The 25,603-nt window shown below is 36.0% G+C and overlaps 2 long non-coding RNA genes across 2 annotated transcripts in view; one reads left to right on the top strand and one right to left on the bottom strand.

Moving 5' to 3' along the window:
* The window catches only part of LOC130453641 (uncharacterized), a 40,209-nt gene extending 26,293 nt beyond the window's left edge, over positions 1 to 13,916 (bottom strand). The window contains exon 1 of the long non-coding RNA XR_008911086.1: positions 13,591 to 13,916. This is a non-coding gene — a long non-coding RNA (uncharacterized LOC130453641). The remainder of the gene's footprint in view (positions 1 to 13,590) is intronic.
* Positions 13,774 to 25,603, top strand: part of LOC103092633 (uncharacterized) — a 33,570-nt gene continuing 21,740 nt past the window's right edge. The window contains exon 1 of the long non-coding RNA XR_467113.2: positions 13,774 to 13,922. This is a non-coding gene — a long non-coding RNA (uncharacterized LOC103092633). The remainder of the gene's footprint in view (positions 13,923 to 25,603) is intronic.

Below are 25,603 nucleotides of genomic sequence, written 5' to 3'. Positions count from 1 at the left end.
CAGAAAAGAAACAATGGTTTCCTTTATTCTATATTGACAGAATATGTTTAAGGTCTTCCTTAGACAGAACATAGTGCTTATCAGCTCCATGATACAAGGGGAAATGACTAAAATCGGACTACCTGCACTATTAAGAGACTTTAAAACTGAATAAGAAAATTTATATGATATGCTAGAGTTCTTAGTTTTCTCAGAAAGAAAGTCCTACTCAAATGTAAGGAACTATAATTATTTTAATTTTTATTATCTTGTTTTGCTGTTACATTGTTCTCTTTATTAATTCATGGTTAGAAACTCTCAATCTAGTCAAAGGTCTGGTCTAGGAAGTTCAATGCAATCTCTAAGTGATGACTTCCTACTTAGAAACACACTATAAAACACACACTATAAAACACGTCAGTGTGGCAAAGTCAGCATGATCAGCCCTTTGTAACCACTTTAAAAACCAAGATTGTGGTTAAGAAGTTCACTTAAGGTGAGCCCAGGGCAGCCTTCCCAGGTCTTGTTCCTCTGCTCAAATTCTTGAATGAAGAGAAATATAGCAAGCCCACTTCTCTATAGAATCACCTTTTTTTCTTCTACCAGATAAGCTGCTTCCATAGCTAACTTGGTTTTTAAAGCCCACTAAAACTGAAGTCCCATCTAATGCAAAATGATCCAAACCCTTGATATCCCCAAATAAAATGTTTCAGAGAAAGATGAGTCTAGGCAGCATGCAGAAATAATTATGAAATACCTAAAATCCTAAGTTACAAAATATACAACTTATCCAAATATCAAGGAGAAGTTGAGAGAGTGATCATTTTGAAACTGGCCTTTCCTCTGATGCCAAGCTAGGTTTTCTTTCAGTCTTAGTTTCAGTTACTGTCTTCTGGAGGCACAAATTCCTTCAGTGATGTGTGTTTACTTGTAGAGGGGGAATTGTGAAACATCATAGTATAATGATGAAGTATGGAATTAGTCAAAAAGACTTGAGTTCCAATCCTGCCTCAAATATTTACATATTGTATAGTGCTTAGATTCTTCATCAGTGAGGATAATATAAGTATCTACTTCACAAGGTTATCAATGAGGAGGAAATGAGAGAACATGTGTATAATGAACAGAATCTGTTCCCTCTGGCTATCCCTTGAAAACACAGCTGCAAATATATAAAATGTTATAGAAACCTTAAAAACGTTTTATAAATGCAAGAGATCATCATTGGATTAGTATCATCTTGAAACACAATCTCTACCTTTGGGAAATGAAGACAGCAAAAAGACATCTAGAAAGAATTTGTTTACTTCAGATATGACCCTGATTTCTGATGATGTTCAAATTTCAACCAATGGGATTAAGGAAGGAGAGATGTGTTGAAAACCTGGAGCTAAATTGCAGTTAAGTTTGGGGTTTTTTAAGTCAATTACATTCACTATTATGCCATAAGAAATGATAAACAGAATAATTTCAAAAAGAGCTGGAAAGACCTACCTAAACTGATGCAGAGAGAAATAAGCAGAACCAGGAAAACATGTTACACATTAACAGCAATATCGTACAATGATCAACAAGGAAAGACTTCATTACTCTCAACAGTACAGTGGTCCAGGACAGTTCTGAGGGACTTTTGACAAAGAATGCTATCCATCTCCAGGGAAAGAACTGTTAGAGTCAAATGCAGATCAAAGCATATTATTTTTCACTTTTGTTTATTTGGGGGTTTGGGTTTTATACGAGTATTCTTACAACAATGAATCATAATGTAAATACATTTTGCATGATAATATATGTATAACCCATATCCAATTGCTTACCAGCACCAGGAAGGGTGAGAGGGAGACAATTTGGATCAGATAAATTCAGAAAAATTATGTCAAAAATTATTATGTGTAATTGGTAAAATAAAATATCATTACAAAATTAAAAATAAAAACACACATCAATTCCTCCCATTCTTCACTAACTCCTTTGTTAGAGGGAATCTTAGTGTTGCACTGTCATTGAGTTAAAATGAAAGAGTTGGCAAACTTATCTGTAGCTTTGGGCTAATATTTCAGCCCAGCATCTTTGTAACTAATGATAGAAAACAGACTAATAAACAGATGAAGCGATGACGAATGAATGGAGATAGATCATTGGTAAATAGGTTAAAAGGTAAGGGACCCATGAATATATCTCAAATCACTTATCCAACATGAGTCTTAGCTAGTAAGAAAAAAAAATAGGGTCATTCTTCTTCCTACAGTCAATCCTGCAACAGGTAAAATCATTTGGAAGCATTTAGAAGAGGAAATATGGGTCACTGATTTCACACAGACTACACAAATGTCTCATGTCCACATCCTCATACACATTTGGGAACTTCTAAATCAGAGATTGTTTACCTTTTTGTATGTTATGGATCCTTTGGTATGGTGAAGCTGATTTTTAGAAACCTTTTCAGAATGTTTTTTTAATACATAAAACAAAAGGCTTAAACAAGGGATAAATTATATTTAAATACATTTATATATATGGGGGGGTATTAGACCAAGTTAATGAACTCTGAAGTTAAGAACCCCAGTCTAGTCTGAGTGTGTGTGTATGTGTGTATGTGTGTGTGAATCAGTTCTGCCAAAGTATTCCTTGCACTCAGAGATGGGTGTAAAAGGGGAGGGGACAATGGAAGAAGGAAAAGGAGTCAAGAAGGAAGGGGGGGTTAGACAGGAAAGGGGGCTATCCTTTCTCAAAATATCCATTTCTTTCTCTATCAACAGAGTAAAGGGAATCTATTAAATATCTCATATGAGAAATAATACATATTTAAGCTATTGACCAGAGGGGAATTTTATGAAATAAAACTAGAGGGATTTTTCTCCTCTAGAACTCTTTTTCCATATTTTGTTCAGTGTCTGCATTTGCATTTAGTCTCTATAGTTATGTATAGCTAAGTGGGTTAGGTTAGAAAATAAACAGAATTCTACCTGTTTCCCCAGACCCTTACATGAATGAGTATCCTGAAAAAAAATGAGTCATTCAAAAATAAACAGTCAAAAGCCACATTCACATTTGTCTGGGAATTCAAGTTGGGGAATGGCTTTTTGGATCTGTAACAATGAAATGATACATTTTGATCGCTTTAATCATCATTCATAAATCTCTAGTGGGTTTTGCCAAAGTAAATATATTAGCTTCAGTCTAAAACATACCCATTTTTGTACTTTGAAATATTGTTTTCCTTTTCAAATAGCCAGATCATCAACACAGAAGAATTTGAGCACAACACAGTATGCCTCAGACAGTCTATAAACTATTTTATGTTTTTAATAAAAGGGGAAAGGAACAAAATGAGACTATCTTGTGGTATGATGGGGATCTGGGATCTGCTGTCACCTGCCAGGTGGACAAACAAAGAAAGCTGAAGAGTTAAAAGGACACTTGAAGAAAATGTTGGGAGCTTAGAAATTGGGCTCTGTCAAATCTTGACATTTTTACCTCCACATCTCTTAAATAGTTTCCTTCCTCTTCATTTTCATGCTCACCACCCTATTTTGGACCTTCAGGGCAGGGGGTGGGGGGACTCTTCTCTGGACTATTGCAATGCCTCTTCATTGAACTCTCTTCTCAAGTCTCTGAGTAGGAAGCTACTCAGATCCTGTCTCCACATTACTAAAGTTTGTGTCTTAAAGTGAAGGTCTCATTGTCATTTCCCTATTTAATACATGAATACACTAGGACCTCTTGGACCAGATATAAACTCTTCTGTTTGGCATTCAAAGCTCTTCAAGCCTTGTCCCCCTCAACCCTCTATTTCTTGTCTTCTCCCACATTATTTCCTTCTATATGCTATGCCTAACCCTTTAGAGGCTGTGTGACTCCAACCAAGCAAATTAGTTAGTCTTGGTGTACCAGACAATATTCCAGTAGTTTCATGTTACTTCTGGAAGGATCAAGAAAGGTCTTTTGAAAGATAATGGGTTGATCCTTGAAGGTGGTAAGAAGTTCAAACAGCATAGAGAGTGAAGACATAGAGAGTGAAGATCTTTCCAGGAAAAGGCTGAAGTCAGATTGTGGATGGTTTTAAAGGCCAAGGAGAGGATTTTCTATTGGTGATAAAGAATCTCTCCATTGTCCATGAATCAAGGAGTAAAGTGGTCAGAACTATCAGCTTCAGGAATATCGCTTTGGAGACTGTGCAGACGAATTGGAGAGGCGTAAGACTGGAAGCCGCCCTCCTATACTCTAGATAATTTTTTAAGATTTTCTATAAATGTTGAAATAGAGATTTCTATATTATAATTCAAAGCTCTTCAAAGCAGTAACATGCATACAAAACAGAGGCAGCATGTCAGAATAGCTCCACATTGAGTCAAAAAGGACTGGATCTGAATCCTGCCTAGTAATACTCATTAGCCACCTGAACATGAATTAGAGAATTGCTTAACTTCTCTAAGCTTTGGTTTTATTATCTGTAACATGAGTATAATAATAATTACTTCAGAGGACTATTATGAGACCCCATGCAGTTTCAATAAAGAATGATATAAATATCAGCTTCTGAAATTCTGGAGGCAAGAAAGAAATAATTAAATCTTTTTTAGAGTGATAAATTTAAAAAAATTATGGAGAACTTGAGTAATTGCTGCCAATTCGTGATTATTCTGGGGTTTAGATATATGATTTGGGATTTTGCAGGGTCTCATCTTCTTCCCTCTTCTGAAGCTCATATTTGGAACATTTTACCACCTAATAATCTTATAAGAGTGTGGAAGCTCATTCCATTCACCATTAGATTATACAGATGAGCAGAACTCGTAGAACAATGTATAAAATAGTAATATTATAAAAAGCAAACAATTTCAAAAGTCATATGAACATTGATCAGTAAAATGGCCTCTCATGATGCCAGAGCACTAATGATGAAATAGGTTGTTCATACACATATATAATATCTATATTTCTATATATATATACACACATTCATACATATATGGATACATATACCCACACATATACTTATATACATATATTTTCACACCCAATCCATGCATATATGTACATATACATATATATGTACACAAAATATATTCCACATTTCTAGTATATATAGTAGGTCTTTATTTTATGTGAAGTCAATATACTCAAATTTAGTTAAGTTTAGTTAAAAATTTTTAATTGCATATTCAATCTATACCATTTACTGAAGCAGATTTAAGTCCTGCAGAGTTCACTCAATTGTTTTCATTGTCACTCTGAAAAGTGTTAGTATGAGTTATTGAATTGTTTTGCACCGAACATTAGCTCCTGCATCAGTCTTTGTCCAGAGTTCTTGCTTTTAACAGGTCATATCAGAGCACTGCTGCTTCTCTTTTTAAAATTAATTCCATTTAGTTATTATTAATGACCCCAATGTACAAGAGTAATGATGCTAGTAACTCTGATGAGCCTAAGAAAAGGCATCAAGTGCCTAAATATATTTGCATACAGTTAAAATAATTGGGTTTGCTATTATCCATGATTTTCAATTTACTCAGAGGGTCTCAGAATGTGTTGATCAGGTAAAATAAGGTCCTATTATACATATATATGTATATATTTAAATATGAATATATATATATATATCTACGTACCTCTATATGTATATAGAACTATGTGTGTATATAAATATAAATACATATATTTGCATACAGTTATTGAGGAAATTTATTTTGCTTGACCTTGCATATTTGTTGCAAGAAATTTGTTTTTGTTTTCTTTTTTCAGTTTGCTGCAGAGTGAGAGGAAGAGAAAATGTATTTCTGTTGATTTTTTTTTAATTTTCAGTAGAGAGGACTAGAGAAAATATTACAGAAGTGAAATGTTATGTAAACTCTTCAAATGTCACTCTGTTGCTAGTTTTATTTAACAGTTTTCCTTTGTTATGAAATCTCATGTCCGAAATGGTAGTAATTGGGAATTTTTTTAAAATTATCAATAAAACTTCACAGAGACAGTGTGTAGAAGTAAGGCAAAGAAGTGAAAACACAAATTATCATGACTAGTTGGGATTTACTATTCATTTTAATGAAATGTTTTTCCTTCCTTCATTTTGACCTATCATAAATCTTTCTTATAAAAGACTATATCTGCTGGGTTATCATGCTGTCACAGATGTCTACTTTAAAATATTGGGTAAACAAGTGAATGAAAGAATGAATAAACAAGCACTTATTAAGCACCTACTATGTGCCAGGTACTTTACCAGAGATGCAAATATAAAAGTGAACAATCATTTTCTTCAAGTTTTTATTCTTCTGTGTTGAATATTTATATTTATGTTTACAGTATTTATGATGTATAAATATATTCTTCTAGGAGTTTTAATGTTTTCTTCAAGTTTTTATTCTTCTGTGTTGAATATTTATATTTATGTTTACAGTATTTATGATGTATAAATATATTCTTCTAGGAGTTTTAATATGTAAACAGACAAGTAAATCCAAATTATAAGCAAAATACTAAAAGTCAATTCAAGAAAAGAGTGCTAACAGCTTGTGGTAGGATTTGTATGGGTGGCCAGGGGAAAAAAAAATCAGAAAATCCTCTGGATGACTATAATACCTGAGTTTGAGGGGAACTTGGAAGTCCAAGAAATAGAGGTAAGAGGAAGAGTGTAATCTATAAATAAAAGACTATCTTCACAAAGGAATAGACATGAGAGACAGGTTTTGTGAGGAATAGAAAGTGTGTCAGGTAGACTGGAATAGAGAAAACATGAAGAGGAGTAAGATGAAACAAGACTGAATGGAGGAATGGCAGCCAAGTTGTAGAAAGCCTTAAGTGCCAGATTTAATTTACCTAAGGGTATTCATCTAGACTAGTGATTTGCCAAATATTCCATAGAACTTAAGGACTTTTCTATGATCTATCCTCAGAGGTTCCTGGAAAGGAAATATGGTCGTGGTGGATATATTTATTTTGTCTTTTCCATCTGTGGCAGGCACTGCCCCAAAATTACAACAAAAAGGGGAATTATGGGACATTAAAAAAACAACTAAGAAGAATTTTTCTAGTGCACAATCACTAAAAACCAGTGGTTGAGACCTTTCTTTGAATAATGGAAACAAGAACCTGAGCATCACCAAAAGAAATAGGAAGCAAAAAAATGCCCTATTTAGAAAATCATTTCATGAAATGCTAGACAGTTGGTCATACTAAGCTGGAGATGAACAAAAAGACAGCAGCTTGTCTCTGTGTGAGATGAAGGGACTTTCAGGAGGTAAAAGGAAGAAAAATATAACTTATGTCAAGGATAGAATGACAGGGATGGGGAGCAAAGAGCAACTTCAACTTCTAGGGGAGAGCTGGAGCAAAGAGGAAATGGGCCAAAAGGCAAAAGAGAAACAGTCTGCTCAGAAGAAATCACAACTCCTGTTGTGTGTAGTACTGTAGTAAGAGCCGAGTGTCAACAATTTAGAAGACAGATTCAAAATAGAAATCTGTTATAGAAAAAATAAAAGGAAGGTGGGGGGAGGTTGAAAGAAGATCTGGCCCTGAAAATAGAGGAGCAATGGCAATAATTGTAGCTGATGCCAATAAACATGTTGGGGTTTACAGAGTTCCTCACTTACATTATCTCATTCTCATCTTTATAACAATCCTGTAGGGTACTATCATTTCTCCATTTTAAAGATGAGGAAAGTGAGATTCAAAGGGAGTCTATTACTTAGCCAGCATCTCCCAGCTAAAAAGCATAGCAGAGAGTTTTCATAATAGGATATGATAAAGACAAGTTCTGCATGTTCCCAAATTCCTTGTCCATTACCATATGCCTGGAACTGCTACCAATAGTATCACTGTCTTTGGATTGAGTTATTATCTCCAGTATGCTACTGCTATGTCAAGATGAAGCATAATGGTGTAGGAACTTGAAATTGAGCTAGCAGTCAGGAAATCCGGGGTTCAAGTCCTGCCTTTGACATTAATTACTACACGTGGCAAGAGTAGGTGCCATTGAGAATTCTCTATATTTATGAAATGGCAGGTCCTATGCTCCTGATTAATATCTATATATAATTATGAGGTTATGCTATTAACAGTAATACAACTTGATTTCTCAGCTGAGTCATCACTGAAGTGAACAACAACAACAAAAAAGCACATTGTAAGAATGGGAACCAAGGAGGTTTAAGTTTTGATGAGGATCTAGAGAAGAGGTAAATAGGCAGGAAATGTCCAGACAGTAGGGTGCTGTCCAGCAAAGGCAGATATAAGGAGGGCTTGGCAGTGGGAGGTCTTGGCCAATGACTCCTTGAGATAAAATACTGAAAGGAAAGAAGTATCAAAGACCAGTCTCAAAACTTTGTCTCTGTCACTCGAGTCAAACAAAGTTGGTTTGCATTCTTGTTGAGTGATTATTTTTGTGTGTGAATGAAAAATAAATAGTCATTCTCGCTTAGGATGCTTAGAGACCTTTGAGATGAAACATGAACTACATTACAACTCTTTTCTGTCTTTGCAGTGGAATCTCAGTGGCTCTAGTGAAGAGATAATGAACTGGGTCCTCTGAAAAACTAACTCTTTTACTTACAAAAATAACAAACATATTTTGGGGCACTTTAAGTTCCATGTTGCCCCACCACCCACCAACTTTGGCTCCTGTTGTGCATTCAGGATCTCCAATAGTAATTTATGGATCTGAGCTCAAGTAGGGCATTTGATTTTAAAACAACAATTATAAATTTGTATTTCCATAAACTACCTCAGAAGTGTGTGGGGGTAGTTTGTCAATAGTAGGATTTCCCTACAAGAATGAGCAATATGGAAAGGTATAATTCAGACTGAATTGCCTACAGGCACTGGGAGGGGGAAGGGAAAGGAGGAATATTAATTCTATCATTTTAGGAAAACTTGTCTGGAAATTGGTTTTGACATGTAGTTGATTAAAAAAATCATATATAAATATTTTTTAATAGTGGAATTTCCTTACTCCTACAGCCACAGAGTTTGAATCCCATGTCCTAGAAGAGATGATCTCTCTGACTGCCCATATTTTCCCACAAACTTTAAACTGCTTGTATTCTCACAATATTTCTCTTGTGCTGCCTCTTATGCTCTTTTCTTTCCTTTTGCCAATAGAATGTCAGAACCTTAGTTTTATTTTTGTCTTGGAATCCCTAGGAGAGTTCCTGAACTGTGGGGTCTGAAGGATGAGGTGGGGGGGAGTTTGTGATATTATTGGTGATAATTCCCTTTAACAATAAAGAAGGGCAACTTATCTGCAGTTTACAGTCTTAGAGGTTTGCCTAGAGTCCTCCAAGCTTAAATGATTTGCTCAGATTCAAACACTCAGGATGTGTTAGAGTACAGATTTGAATCCAGGTCTTACTGACACAAAGATCAACAAACTCTCTACTCAGTTCTCCACACTATTTCTTTCTTGACATACTGAGATCTTGATAAATGCTTGTTTTATTTAAACGAATTAATGCATTAAATTCTCTTTCTTTTCTTCTTTTCTCTCCTCGTTTTTCTTTTCCTTTTATTATGACCTCTTTTGCTTTCCTTCCTCATTCTTTCCATATGTAGCTAAGCTCCTTTCACACACCTCATTCTTGTTAGTGTGAAGAGAGAGAACCCCAACTATAGAGAGACATACCATATGAAATGATAGAGAGGCCCACTTGTGGTGAGCCTTGAGTAGCAGGAAGGGAAGCTAACATCTCTAACCTCTTCTCTTCTCATCCTTCTGCAAGGGAGACTAATTCCTGCCAAAAGGAAGAGGAGGAAGTTGAAGTTGGATGTCATTCTGCTTTTCTCAGGGAGAGAATACAAGACTAGAATTATACCTATTTGTTCTCTTAAATATTACTAGTCTAGGGAATATTAGCTAGTTCAATCTAACCGCTGATCACTTCCTCATTATTCTTAGGGAAAAGGGGAACTCCTAGCTCTAAGTCCCTGCTTGACTCTTTCCCACCTAATACTAGTTCCATAATGAAAACAGTGAATACCAAAGAAGCTCATTCATCCAAATCCTAGCCAAACAAATAATAAATTGTATACAAAGTAGAATATGTACTAGAAAATAATAAAGTGAAAGAACTGTCCCATTGGGAGGGAAATAATTCAGGTCAACCAAGAGTTTCTCTAAAGAGAAACTCCCCAAAGTCTCTATTGTAGCTACCAGGAAATAGGAACACGATGGAGACTGCCAGCTCCTTGCCTGTTTTCCCAGTCTTTATTTCAGCAACCTTAAATGGAATTGGCATCTTCCATCTTATGTAAGCCAGAAGTATTTGAATTTATTAAACGTTAGAAGAGTCCTGAAGAAGACTTCAACCTTCCAGAGTCCCTAAGTAGACTACATCTTGAAGGGACCTGAAGGAGACTAAAGAAGATTAGGACTCTCCAGCTCTCTCACCATCTCTGCCCCATCCATCACACAGGAAGAGGCATTTATCTCTGTCAATAAGGAAAGAATCTCATATCATGGTCTTTGGGACAGAGATTGTGTTAGATTTCAAATGGCACATTTATAGTTTGTAAGAGTGTCTGACTTTGAGCAGCCATGTTTGATTAGGGAAGCTTATGGAAATTCATTTGAGAGGCTGGCTCAGACAACAGACTTTTCCTCTCTACCAGGGGAAATAGAATAGACTGAGTTTAAAAACTAAGTGGCCAACTTGGGTTAACAGTCAAGAATACAGAGAGCTTAGTGTCTAGAGTTGGGATCTTGCCATTTCAGAATATGACAGACTTCAAAGCTAAGACTCCCAGGGAGCAAAAATATGGACCAACCTTTCAGAGAAGCTTGCCCTGGCAGAATCAGTTCACCAAATAAGCAGTATTTCAAACAAAGAACAGTAGAGCATTATCACAAGAGGATATCAGAGACCCTTCAGTGTCAGAAGTATGAATTTCCCCTCCATTTATTTTTCCTCAATTTTGAGCCTCTTTGGTTGGATCATTATACATTTACCCCAATGATGTTGTGCATGTTTGTGGGAGGCTGCACCCCAACTCTTACTCCTCTATGAAGAAAATATCCTACTGCTGAATGCCAAAGCCCAGTGAATGAACAGATCCCACCTTTCCTTGTTTTAAAATAATAATAATGGTAAAGACTAACATATATATATATAGTGCCTCTAGGAGTAAACTCTGCTCTAGAACTGCAACCTGGTATTGAGTAATGGACCACAGTACTGCCAAATGGGACATGATCCCATAACCAGGGCTAGTAAAGAGGTCCCCGGGATCTCTTTCTGACTAAATGTCAATCCCCTTACTGTCTCTGTGCCCTAGACTGCTGCCACTGCTGTTGTCCTATTACCCATCATGCCAAATCATACTACTGCCCAGTTCTCCTACCAGGGTGTAGAGATCTCTCTTTCTGGCTTCCTAAGCTACCCTCAGATGGAATAATGACTCACTGTTACTTTCTGTTTGTCTTTCACTGACAATTTGTTTTGATTCACTTTTTAAAGCTGTTGTAAAAGGGTATGATAGTAGAACTCAGCAAAAAATAAAATAAAAAAAATAGGAAAAGAAAAGAAAAGAAAGAAATGCTAATGTTACCACCCTGGCTCCAATCCTTTAAAAAATAACCATTTCAATAGAATTTCTCTACTTTGTAATACTGTGTAATATGTCTTATGCATTTTAAAACATTTTTTTTTCTGAGAAAGGATTGATAGGCTTCACCAGATTGCCTAAGGTATCCATGACTAATCAAAGGTTAAGCGTCTCTGCAATAAATCCTTCCTCTTTAAATACTTTCCTGTTTTCATGTACAGAAGGCACATTTCCTGTATGCTCAAAAAATCCATGTAATTGCCAGACTTTGAAAGAGAGTCCTATTCTTCCCAATCTTGTACCCTTGCCTTTGTACCCTTGCCTTTGTGAAACTCATTCTAGAACCCATAGGAAGAGTTCTAGAACCACTCAAATGCTGAAAAATATCTGAAAATCTGAGGAATATGTGTTCCCTAAACATAGAATGCAAGTAGATGGATAACCTATAGCAACATTGGCAAAGATGTAGCTCACAATCTGGAGAATGTATGTCATTCCTACTCTTCTACATACCACCCATACCATTGGAAAGCTTGGAATACTATGGAATACCCTTTTCCCTCATCCTTCCTGCCAATCCACCCTTCTCTTCTCCCATTCCTGGATACATTCTTCCTCTCTCCTTCTCTTGCTCTTGCAGACTCCCTATACTACTTGTTTCTCAGACCTATTCCCACTTTACTATATATCACCCACCTCCTTCCCAGTCCAAGCACTGCCATCTGATCTGTTGAATTTTAGAATTTTCACATCTTTTCATCCACCCTGCTGCTGAACTCTCTATGACTTCCCTGAGAACAGGGACTGCTTGTATCCCTAGCTCTTGGTACAGTATATAATACAGAAGTAAGTACTTAATAAATATTTTTTCATTCCTTCCCTTTATTTAAAGAGTACGTTTTATTTGGAGAAAGGGGAGCGAGGGATGACTTCTTTTATGGTTCATCAACAGACCCCAGGGAATTCATGAGGCAAATGACCATCAAGGTCTTAGAGTGAGAGTTCTCTTGAAAGTGAGTGGAGCACTGGAGAGTAGTCTGGAACCATACCCAAAAGATCATAAAACTGTGCATACCCTTTGACCCAGAAATACCTCTACTGATCTATATCCCCAAAGGGATCAGCGATAGAGGAAAGGACCTACCTATACAGAAATATTTTTAGCAATTCTTTTTGTAGTGGCAAAGAATTGAAAATTGAGGGTGTGTCCATCAATTAGGGAATGGTTGAACAAGTTGTAGTATATGGTTGTAATGGTATACTATTGCACCATAAGAAATGAACAGGATGAATTCAGAAAAACCTAGAAAGACTTATATGAACTGATACAAAGTGAAGTGAGCAGAATTGGAAGAATTGTGTATACCATAATAAATATATTATCAGCTATGAAGGACAAAACTATTATCAGCAAAACAAGATCCCAAGATAACCCCAAGGGACTCATGATATATGCTATCCACAGCCAAAGAGGGAACTGTTGGAATCTGATAGAAGATCAAAGGACAGACACCTCTTTCACTTTATTTCCTTCATGTGTAATTTACTATGTATTTGATATGGTTCTTCTGTCATAACATGGAAGATATGAAAACATGTATTGCATGAAAATACTGATATAATCTATATCAGACTATTTACCACTTCTGTGAGAGGGAGAAAGGGAGGGAGAGAATCTAAATTTTAAAAAGTCTCAAAATAATTGTCAAAATTATGTCCACATGTAATTAAAAATAAATTGAAAATTGAAAACAGAAAGTGAGTGGGGCTTAATTGTATTGCTTTCTATCTGCAATGTTATTAGTCATTCAAATAAAGAGAAACATGATGTAAGAAATAAAGAAAATCTAGGTTATCATCCTGAGCTGAAGATCCATCTTTAATTAGGGAAATTAAAGCTAGACGTCTCACCATGTCCAGCCTATGGCAAATACCTCATTTAGATATACAACAGATTGTTTTATAGGCTTTTTATCAGTCAATTAACATAAGGGATTAAATAAAATCAAATGTACAAGGTATGCTACTAAAGTTTAGAAAATATCTTCTAAGAGAATTAATAAAATCCAATACCAAGTTTAAGACAGGAAGCTCCATTTGCTCTTGACCTTCTGGTGATTTAGCACCAATTAAGACTTCTTATTTGAACATCATGTGTGAGGAAAAATAGCTCCACCCTGCCACAGCTTATCTAATGACCTAATAATGATCTAATAATCCCTTGGTGTCCTAAAACATTCCCTGGCATCAGCCTGAACTTCTGTGTGCAACACCACTACAGAGGGAGGAGCAAGTGGGATTTCAAGGAAATAAGCCAGGAAGCTTGCTTTCTTCACTTCCAAGCTTGATCACATGGACTGCCTGGGCTGCTGGAGAGTCAGCTAAATGGAGATGCTATAATTAGGGTAAACCTTCTTTAAGAGTAATCTACCTCTCCATTTCCTCCCTTTCTCTCTCATCTCTCACCTCCTTTTTATTAGTAAACCATTAAACCTCTGGCCTGGTCCCCATTATTATGTTAACTATCAGAAGGATTTACAGAGATCAGCAAATAATATTCTAATATCCCAGACTACATCTATCTTTTCTTCTACTATGGTTGATATTATATTATTGTAATTGAAATAGTTAGTTTACTAACTCGGTCTAGTTTTTTTCTAAAATCATAGTCACAGTTACTACCTAAAGTATTATTTGTGATTCCTTTTTTTTTTTAAGGCAATTTCCTTTTTAATGACTAAGTGTTATGTCACAGCTATCCAAATATTCATTTCTGTGTGTTGGAGTTAGCTAGTTATTGTATCTTATTTAGAACTTAGAAAGTTAATGGAAGTTTAGAGGGGGGGATTTAATTCATTTAAAAATGTACCAGAAGCATTGCCCAAACGTCATTAATGGTATATAAAAATATTCTTTTTTTTAAAGAAAAGAAACTACAAGCCATTAGGAAGTATATGTGCAAGAAGATTGATACATTGATAATAACAATGATATTTCTATAGTCTTCTTCTATAAGACAATTTTTTATTCGCAGGTACTTCTTGCTAGGAAACATAGCAGTGAGGTGTTACTTTTCTCACCACCCCAATGTGTGGAATTACTTCAGATCTTTATGAAATTTCTCAGGATCTCCTTCTAGGGACAAACCAATAGACTGGATGGGGACTAACCAATAATGAGTTGAAAACTGTGATGACAGGCTTTTTATCTCCATCCTTAGAGGCTCAAGGTTTCTGCTCCATACTAGGCATAGGAATGTCACACTAAATCAAGGAAACTCAGGGGGGAGCTTGGTGGCTCAGTGGATTGAGAACCAGGCCTAGAGACAGGAGGTCCTAGATTAAAATCTGGCCTCAGACACTTCCAAGATGTGTCACTTAATCATTATTGCAATCACTTAATCCCTATTGCAGAGAGTTTACTGCTTCTTCCTTGGAACCAATACACAGTAGGTGAAGGTGAGGGTTTAAAATTAAAAAAAGTAATAAAAATAAATAAATCAAGGAACCTCAGGAAAATTAACCAAATGACAAATGTTCTCCAGTCCAGAGGATGTTCAAAAGACTAGCTCACTTCTAAGGTCATTCTTAAATAGAACTGTGAAGTATCTGAGCAACCTTTATGCCACAGTAAACTTAAGCTTCTGATCATTTGACTTGACCCAGCTTTCCAAGCTGTTTGGCAATATGAATAGTTTATATATAAAATAGTTCATAAAAATGTGTAGCAGAACAGTCCCCAGGATGGACCATGGAGGTGTCAAAGAGGGGCAGAATTGACATTTTTTGCCTCTTCTTAATACACTCTTCTCTCAAGGAGACTTGATTTCCTAATAGGAGGGAACCCAAAAGGTTAGAGATGGAAACTTCATCACTTGGCCCTCCTCAGACAGAGGGATTGAATGTACACACAAATATGTGTGCATTTTTGTATGTAAATGAGATACATGTACATATCTATAAATATGTATGTATGTATATGTGTGTGTGTGTGTGTGTGTGTGTGCTCTTAAATATTATTAGTCTAAGGCAGAGATGGAAAACCTTTTAGAGACTGAGTGCCCAAACTGCACACTCACACTGCTTATAAGCTGCCTCCCTTACCCCAGACAGGGGGGTGAGGAAGTGCTTCCATTGGACTGCCTGGCAGAGGGGTGAATAAAATTGAAAAATGTATGGTGGAGAGAGGAGGGGAACAGCCCACTCTGGCATACATGCCATAGGTTCACCAACATGGGTCTAAATGATATAGTTTTCAAGTTGAAGCTAAACTTCTGATAGCTCTTTTTTAGTGGGGAAAAACATGGCTACAAACTCAATATCCAAGGCCTGACCCTTTTCACACCAAATACCAGTTCCACAACCAACACACCAACACGTTTATAACAAATAAGAAAGAAATCCATTTATCCAAGTCAATAGCAAAGTAGAAACTAGAAAAAGTGCATATAAGAGAATACATGCAGGATAAGATAGGGTGAAGGAGATCTCTCTTTGGGAGTGAGGTGACTCAGTTCAAGAGAAAAGAGACAAAGAGAGAGATATAAAGAGATTTCCAAATTTTATCTGAGGTGAAATCCCTGATATTTTTAGTGTAGCAAACTGAGGATAGGAATGTGAAAGAGCTTGCCAGCTCCTCACATGATGATTTCTTCCCAGAATCTTTTCCTTCTTAAAGTAGGATTCACAGGATACACCTTTTCTCTCAGAGTTGGAAGCAGATTCCAAAGAGATTCAATAGAATCAAAGAAAACTAATGGCAAAAGAAATTCTCCTCTCTTCACCTTCAAGAAGACATGGAGCACTGATATCCACCAATGAGGATCTAGTTTCATACTAATGGACTATGGGACTATAGTTTTATAAGCATAACTAAAGATTCTCACTGGAAAGTAAGATAATTACTGCTTTCACCTCATGTTACTCTTCCAGTTCATTTTTATATATCTTTCTAAAAGATGGGCTTTCCTTCCTTTCTTTCCTTGAGGATTTTAACCCCCCATAAAAGGTAAAAAAACAATATAAGGTATATTAGTATAATACTATATCTATATAGTAGTATATATGAGATTGCATATTTGTGGCAAGGATTATGTTGTTTATTTTGCTTTTTTTTTCAATCTCGAGGGCTTGGGAGGGAGAAAAAAATAAATGTATTTTGATTCTTTTTATCAACTTTCCTAAGTCCAGTTGAAAGTTATTCCTCAACCTTTATATATAAAAAGACCTTATTCCAATAAACTAGAGGAATTCCATGTGAACTGGAATGATTAGAGAGACTGATAACACTGTGGCACAATCGAATGTAATAGACTTCTCTACTAGAAGCAATGCAATGATCCAGGACAATTCTGAGAGACCTATGGAAAAAAAAAACACTATCCACATTCAGAGAAAGAACTGTGGGAACAGAAACATAGAAGAAAAACAACTGCTTGATCAATGGTTCGATGGGGATATGATTGGGGATATAGACTCTAAATGATCACCCTAGTGCAAATATTAGTAATATGGAAATAGGTCTTGATCAATGACACATGTTAAAAACCCAGAGGAATTGCATGTCAGCTATGGGGGGAGGGTGGAGGATGGGAGGGAAAGAGCATATATCTTGTAAATCATGGAAAAATATTTTAAATTAATTAATTAAATAAAAATTTCCAAAACTTACAAAAAAAAGACATTATTCCACTTACCTGGCAAAAACTGGGAGAAGATGGTGAAAAACTAATGAGCCCTTCAAAGAGAAGAAATTTTAGGTAACAGCTTCCTTTAATTTTAATTTCTTTCTCTTTTTTTTTAATTAACAAACATTTATTGTTTCTCCTTCCTTTCTTTACTTCTCTTAACCTAACATTTCCTTTCCCTGGAGGTAGGTGCCAGCACCCACAGACTACACCCTATGTGTGTATCTGTTCCAAAGGAAAGGTCTGAAGGACTCCAAGGTAACCTTATAAAAAGCCTTCATGTTAACCAAGAAAGGAGGAAGGGAAATCTCTGTGTGGTTTGATTTGGTGTTTAAACTGGGCTTAGGAATATAGGTGGGGGACCTGTGGCTGATTAGTGCCAAGTACAGAGTCTCATAGGGTATAAATAACTTTGGCAAGGGCACAGAGCACCCTGGCAGGATTGACTTTACCTCTGGAAACATAAATCCAAGTCAATAAAGAACCCAAACAGCAGAAAAATACACAATTGTGCTTCCAGAGTCTTGGTTTACACCATGAGGGCCTAACAGCTGAGTCTTGCTTTTCTGAGCCAGTCTTCAGAAAGCCCAGAACCATGTCCAACTCCAAGAATCCAGGTAACAAGCTTCAAACATTGTATAACTTCTCAAGATCATCCCCTTTCCAGGACACATGTAAGACTTCACTTGGTCAGAATTTCACAGAAGGGAATAGATTCTAAGGGAAGTTCATTAGCAGGACCATAAGAAATTAGATACTAAGGAGTCCCACTAACTCTTCAACATGAGGGGAGATTTCATCATGGAAAGGAGTCTTCCTTGTTTGAGTAAGGAGGTCTGTAACAGAAATACTGCCCTAAGAATGCTCTAGCACTTGAGATGTACTTTCTTGTAGTTGGAGTTGGCCATGGGAAGGGTTACCCAACCACCCCCAGTTAAATATTACATTAATTGTTAGATGAATTTTTTTCCTTCTTTTTAAAACTACCCTAAGCACTAACTATAGTGTTTTATTAAGCAAACCATGAAGAAAATGCCTTTTGGGAAAATATCTTAAGTTTACAAAGAAAATTGGGATCTGACCAATGGTCAGTTGCCTTCCATGTAGGCATAGGTACCATAATCATTTATCTGCCTCCCAGCACTCATTTAGTAAGTTCATGCTAAATATATTGCCCATAACTATCAGTTTAAAAATTGGATCTCCTAAAGATGTTTTAAGTTTCTTTGGACAAGGAGTGAATTTTATACTTGTTAATTTTTTTTTTTGCATTCTCTCCAACCTGGAGAAATTAATTATAATTTTAAAATCTATGGATTTAATTTGACCATAGAGAATTTAAAGGGCTTAGACATGATCATAAATCAATATGTCACTATGGTAACAGTATTGTGGGATTAAGAGTTGGAAAGGAGACTTAAAAGCAATCTAGTCCAGTAATCACTTCATTTTTAAAATGAGGAAACTGGGACACTGAATGTTGAAGGCCACGTAAATAGCAAGTAACCGAGCTGGAATATGATCTAAAGTCCTCTGACTTCATGTACTGTGCTTTTAATACTACCCTACAATGACTTTCTGACCACTGACATTTACCACCTTGGTGATTCTGAGCAAATCATTGAAACTCATATTCAGCCATTTCAGTCATGTCTGCCTCTTCATGTCTCCATTTGGAGTTTTCTTTGCAAAGATGCTGGAGTGGCTTTCCATTTCCTTCTCTAGCTCATTTTACAGATGAGGAAACCAAGGCAAACAAGGATAAGTGGCATGCCCTGGGTCACATAGCTAGAAAATATTTTGAGTCAAATTTGAACTCAGATCTTCCTGACACTAACCCTAGTATTCTATCCAGTGTACCACTTCATTGCCCTCACTCCATTACCTACTAGGAGTAAGCCTTTATGTTTTTTGTTATACCTTTTGAAGTAAATATTCCTTTATAAAAGGTCCAGTATTATATCACTGATGGCAATTAATAACTTGTCAGGGAATAAAATGGTGAAGCCAATGATAACTATGAAAAATATATTACATAATTTTATGCAAATGATATATTCAAGGATAAAAGGAAGAAAAAACATTTATTAAGCACCTTCTATATATGAAATGTAAATATAAATTGTGCTAAGCGGTTTGCAAATATTATCTGACTTGATCTTCACAATAGCCCTGGACTATCTTCATTTTGCAGACGAGGCAGTGGTAGCCAGTGCTTTTCCAGGATCATATAGTTAATAAGTAGTGTGTGAGGCCAAACCTGAACTGAGATCTTCCCAACACAGACCAGTCCTCTATTTACTGCACCCCCTAGCTGCCTACCAAAAGACGTATTAATTCAAGATTTCAAGGTAAAAAATATTGAAGACTGAACGAAAATAAAGCCTACTTACTGTTCTCTACATATGATTTTTCATCATTTTCTTCTATAGTTTTGCACAAACGGTCCTCCACATCTACAATACTGATTCTTCCTTATGTAAGGTCTCCATCCCTTTAAGGGCTCATCTCAGAATTTTCAGGATCTCTTCTATCAGCACCACCAGTGAATGTTTAATCCTTTTCCTTCAAGTTATTTTGTGGATATGTTTGTTTTATCTCAGTAGAATGTAAACTCCTTGAAGGCAGGAAAAGTTTTCATTTTGCATATAGTAAATGCTTAATCAGGCTTTTGATTTGAATTGAATGGAATCAAACAGAAATAAAGAGAACTGAAACAAAAGCATGGCATACAGCATAGTATTCCTCTGGGCCTTGTGTGTGAAACAAAACAAAACAAAACAAAACATTGTATCCAGACACATTTGAAATGAACCATATCCCATTTATTCCTCACTGGCTAAACTAAAAAACAGAATCCATTCAATTCCTTGTTGGCAGAGGCTAATTCATGCTGGCAATCCTACCCTACAGATGGGTTTCCAACTGTTAAAGAAGAAGAAGAAAGCCTTCCAAAGATGTAGGTCAGCTTACCAGACTGTTTTCTCAATTAAAAAATAAGGCTCGAATAAGATCTAAATATCCGTTTACCTGAATAGGACATCCATGTTTTCTAAAGTTCTCCTCATGACTTCCCAGCCCAGTGGATCATCTCTCACAAGAAAAACATGGGGTATAAGAATAGGTCATAGTTTGAGGTGTGATTGCTCTGAATCTAAAGTGAGGTAATGGAATGCATATTGGTGTGCGCACATACACACACACACACAGAAAAGATAGACAGACAGACAGAGAGAGACAGACAGACAGACAAACAGAGGGTGGGGGAGAGAGAGAGAGCTTATCAATATTTAATTCAAAGAAATCACAATCTGTATTTGGAGTTTTCACAATTCACGTGATTGTTATTAATTCCTGACTAAACTATAACTGAGTTATTTGCACCGTAGGAAGGAGAAAAAACACTTTTATTTTCCACAGGTTTTGGCCTTTCTGCATTTCTATTAGGAATTCAAATATTGAATAATTTCAGGTTGTTGATTTTAATGTCCTCCTTCATAAACAAATTAACACACACACAGAGACAGAGAGACAGAGACAGAGAGACAGAGAGAGACCGAGAGAGAGAGAGAGAGAGAGAGAGAGAGAGAGAGAGAGAGAGAGAGAGAGAGAGAGAGAGAGAAGGAGGGAGAGGGAGAGACAGAGACAGATAGAGAGAGAGAAAAGAAAAGACAGACAGAGAGAGAGAGAGAGAAGGAGAGAGAAGGAGGGAGAGGGAGAGACAGAGACAGACAGATAGAGAGAGAGAAAAGAAAAGACAGACAGAGAGAGAGAGAGAGAGAGAGAGAGAGAGAAGGAGAGAGAAGGAGGGAGAGGGAGAGACAGAGACAGACAGATAGAGAGAGAGAGAGAGATTGAGAGAAGGAAGAGCACATTTTTTGGTTAGGGTTAACAATGATGCTCCCTTTCTAAGCTCTATTACCTCCTTTACCTAGATGTTCTAACCCAGGCTTCCTAATCTTTTCACTTTAGTGAAGTTCACAGCTATTGAGCCTCTATTATTCAGTCCAAAGCACTTTGGTAGAAATCAGCTCAATGCTTTTCCTTTTTAGGAGATTGTTTTCAATAGTAACAATACTTTAGTAATAACTAATAAATTCCTCAGTAAGAACTTAACACCTGTGAAATTTCAACTTTTAAACTCTCACCATGATCAACCCACACTAAGGAATTTAAGATTCTTTAACTATTGTAAAGGATACTTTTTTCACCTGTTCCTAACTCAAACACAGTCTAGGAGATTTTGTTCTACTTTTCCAAATGAAATGTATTTTTGGATAGAACCCAGACGTAGGAAATTTCTGCCAAAAGGATAATTTTCCACAGAATTACATGCAAATGAAAAGGGGCATAGAAGAGAGTGCTGATTTTGTCTTTGCTAGAAAACAATACAAGCATCAGAATGGGAGAGATTTCTTTTTAGATCATCAAGTTTAATCCTGTAGGAAGGGTTGAATCAAAATAATTTGAAGTATAATATTTAAAACTTAGATGGAACCTTATTTATATAGGATGATTCAACCCTTTGTCTAATAGATATTCAGAATCATTTAAAGTCTACTATAACACCTCCAGTGAGAGAATATCCACTATTTCAACTCCAGTTTTGGAACCTCGTATCATTAGGAAGTTTTTACCTCTACTGAGTTGAAATCTGTTTTTGGGGGGGCAGCTAGATGGCTGTTATTGGGGCAGCTAGATGGCTCACTGGATAGAGAGCTGGACTTGGAGATGGGTGGACCTGGGTTCAAATCTGACCTTAGTTACTTCCTAGCTGTGAGACCCTGGGCAAGTTACTTAACCCCAATTGCCTAGCCCTTACCATTGCAAGATAGAAACTCCAAATCACATACCCACATATACATGTGATAAGTGATGTCATATGTTTTGCTTTTACATTTCTACTCCCATAGTTCTTTCTCTCAATGTGGTTAGCATTCTTTCCCATAAGTCCTTCAGGAGTGTCCTGGTCTGTTGCATTGCTACTAATAGCAAAGTTCATTACATTGGATAGATCCACAATGTTTCACTTTCTGTGTACAATGTTCTTCTGGTTCTGCTCATTTCACTCTGCAACAATCCATTGAGATTCTCCCAGTTTGTATAGAAATACTCCAGATCAACATTGCTTACAGCACACTAGGGTAAGTTCACTATCATATACCACGATTTCTTGAATTTCATTTCTTGATTCTGAGAAACAACCCTTCATTCTCCAATTTTTTACCACCACAAAGAGTGCAGCTATGAATATTTTTGTACAACTATTTTTCCTTTTTATCTCTTGGGGCATACATGTTATTTAGAAAAATCACTTTGGCAGCTGAGAGGAGAATGGCCAAAAAAGAATCTTGTGAAAGTTCTTTAAATAAGTGAAAATAATTATCGTATAACCCCTAAGTCTCTTTTCTTCAGGCTAAATATCATTAGTTCTGTCAGTCCACAATACAGTATTATATTTTTTATTTTATTTAGTCAATTTAGAACATTATTTCTTAGTTACAAGAATCATATTTGTTCCCTCCCTCCCCTAATCCCACCCTTCCCATAGCTGACATGCAATTTCACTGAGTATTATTACATGTGTCCTTGATCAAAATCTATTTCCATGTTGCCAGTGTTTGCATTAGGATGTTCCTTTAGGGTCTACATCCCCAATCATATCCCCTTGACCCATGTATTCAAGCAGTTGTTTTTCTTCTGTGTTTCTGCTCCCACAGTTTTTCCTCTATAATGTGGATAGTGTTTTTTCTCATAGATCCCTCCAAGTTGTTCAGGGTCACTGCATTGCCAGTAATGGTGAAGTCTATTACATTCGATTGTACCACAGTCTATCAGTCTCTGTGTACAATGTTCTCCTAGTTCGGCTCCTTTCACTCTGCATCAGTTCCTGGAGGTCATTCCAGTTAACTTGGAATTCCTCCAAATTATTATTCCTTTGAGCACAATACTATTCCATCACCAACATATACCACAATTTGTTCAACCATTCCCCAATTGAAGGACATCCCCTCATTTTCCATTTTTTTGCCAACAGAGAGAGTGTAGCTATGAATATTCTTGTATATATATTTTCCTTACTATCTCTTTGTGGTACAAAGCAGCAATACTATGGCTGGATCAAAGGGCACAGATGCTCTTTTAGTACCCTTTGGGCATAGTTCCAAATTTCCCTCCAGAATGGCTGGATCAATTCACAACTCCACCAGCAATGAATTAATGTCCCGACTTTGCCACATCCCCTCTAGCGTTCATTACTTTACTTTGCTGTCATGTTAGCCAATCTGCTAGGTGCAAAGTGGTACCTCAGAGTTGTTTTGATTTGCATCTCTCTGATTATCAGAGATTTAGAATATTTTTTCATGTACTTATTAATACTTTTGATTTCTTTAACTGAAAATTGCCTATTCATGTCTATTGCCCATTTATCAATTGGAGAATGGCTTGATTTTTTGTATAATTGGTTGAGTTCTTTACAAATTTGAGTAATTAGACCCTAGTCAGAAGTTTTTGTTATGAAGATTGTTTCCCAATTTGTTACTTCCCTTCTAATTTTGGTTGCATTGATTTTGTTTGTACAAAACCATTTTAATTTTTGTAATCAAAATTATTGATTTTACATTTTGTGTTTTTTTCTAGCTCTTGCATGGTTTTAAAATCTTTCCTTTCCCAAAGATCTGACATGTATCTATATTGTATTCACCTAATTTACTTATAGTTTCCTTCTTTATGTTCAGGTCATTCACCCATTCTGAGTTTATCTTGGTGTAGGGTGTGAGATGTTGAACCAAACCTAATCTCTCCCATATTGTCTTCCAATTTTCCCAGCAGTTTTATCAAAAAGTGGGTTTTGGTCCCAAAAGCTGTGATATTTGGGCTTATCATAGACTGTTGATGAGGTCACTTACTCTAAGTCTATTCCACTGGATCCTCCTTTCTGTCTCTTAGCCAGTACCATATTGTTTCGATGATCACTTCTTTATAGTATAGTTTCAGATCTGGTACTGCTAGGCCACGTTCCTTTGCATTTTTTTTTCATTATTTCCCTGGATATCCTTGATCATTTATTCTTCCAAATGAACTTTGTTATGTTTTTTACTAATTCATTAAAAAGTATTTTGGTAGTTCAATGGGTATGGTACTAAATAAGTAAATAAGTTTGGGTAGGATGGTCATATTTTATTATGTTAGCTCATCTTACCCATGAGCAGTTAATGTTTTTCCAATTGTTTAGATATAGTTTTAATTTTGTGGAAAGTGTTTTGTAGTTGCATTCATATAGTTTCTGTGTTTGTCTCGGCAGATAGATTCCCAAGTATTTTATATTGTCTAGGGTGATTTTAAATGGAATTTCTCTTTCTAATTCTTGCTGCTGTGATGTGTTAGAGATATATAGAAATGCTGATGACTTATGCAGGTTTATTTTTTATCCTGCAACATTGCTAAATTTGTTGAATATTTCTACTAGCTTTTTAGTTGATTCTCTACGATTCTTTAAGTTGATCATCATATTATTTGCAAAGAGTGAGAGCTTGGTCTCCTCATTGCCAATTTTAATCTCTTCAATTTATTTTTCTTCTCTAATTGCCACTACTAGTGTTTCTAGTACAATATTAAATAATAGAGATGATAATGGGCATCTTTGTTTGACTCCTGATCTTATTGGGAGTGCATCTAGTTTATCCACATTGCAGATGATATTTGCTAATGGTTTTAGATATATACTGTTTATTAATTTTGGGAAAGGCCCTTCTATTCCTATACTTTCTAGTGTTTTCAATAGGAACGAGTCTTGTACTTTGTCAAAGGCTTTTTCTGCATCTAAAAATCATGTGATTTTTGTTGATTTTCTTGTTGATATGGTCAATTATGTGGATGGTTTTCCTAATATTGAACCATCCTTGCATTCCTAGTATAAATCCCACCTGATCGTAATGTAACCCTTATGATGACTTGCTGGGGTCTTTTTGCTGGTATTCTATTTAGGATTTTTGCATCTATGTTCATTAAGGAGATTTGTCTATAGTTTTCTTTCTCTGTTTTTGAACTGCTTGGCTTTGGAATCAGTACCATATTTGTGCCATAAAAGGAATTTGGTAGAATTTCCTCTTTGCTTATTCTGTCAAATACTTTGTATCATATTGGGATTAGTTGTTCTTTGAATGTTTGATAGATAGAATTCACTTGTGAATCCATCAGGTCCTGGTGATTTTTTCTTAGGGAGTTCTTTGATGGCTTGTTCGATTTCTTTTTCTGATATGGGATTTTTTAGAATTCTATTTCTTCTTCTGTTAATCTAGGCAATTTATATTTTTGTAAATATTCATCCATATCACCTAGGTTGGTATATTTATTGCCATATAGTTGGGCAAAGTAGTTTTTAATGATTGCCTTAATTTC

Source organism: Monodelphis domestica, chromosome 4 (assembly GCF_027887165.1).
Source record: "Monodelphis domestica isolate mMonDom1 chromosome 4, mMonDom1.pri, whole genome shotgun sequence".
Classification (NCBI taxonomy): Eukaryota; Metazoa; Chordata; class Mammalia; order Didelphimorphia; family Didelphidae; genus Monodelphis; species Monodelphis domestica.
The sequence above is the reverse complement of the archived record's forward strand: the minus strand, read 5'-3'. Positions and strand labels throughout refer to the sequence as shown.